Source organism: Penaeus monodon, chromosome 24 (assembly GCF_015228065.2).
Source record: "Penaeus monodon isolate SGIC_2016 chromosome 24, NSTDA_Pmon_1, whole genome shotgun sequence".
Lineage (NCBI taxonomy): Eukaryota > Metazoa > Arthropoda > Malacostraca > Decapoda > Penaeidae > Penaeus > Penaeus monodon.
The window spans coordinates 15,158,067-15,158,340 of NC_051409.1; the positions used below are offsets into that span (position 1 = coordinate 15,158,067).

Here is a 274-nt window from a genome sequence, read left to right on the forward strand (position 1 = left end):
TGGATGGTTACTGTTGGATGGTTGTTTTAGGGGCATTTCTGGACAGGATGTTGGAGTGTTGCTCCACAGCCATGTGTGCTGTTTAACAATGTTTCCTGTGACTCAGACTGCATTTTTTGTCTTTACTGGGGAGAGGGCAGAATGTCATCCTATATGTCACTGATTGTAGTCATGATTACTCTCTCTCTTAAAAGTTCTTGCACTCTAAAATATAGGCCTAGGTACACAAAGCCCACATATGTACTCATTCTATGGCACTATCTGGCTGTCGTAA

The 274-nt window shown here is 42.3% G+C and overlaps 1 protein-coding gene across 1 annotated transcript in view; it reads left to right on the plus strand.

Annotated features, from left to right (window-relative positions):
* LOC119588625 (E3 ubiquitin-protein ligase CBL-B-B-like) overlaps window positions 1-274 on the plus strand; it is a gene marked incomplete at its 3' end in the record, with an annotated part of 53,262 nt that overhangs the window by 7,507 nt on the left and 45,481 nt on the right.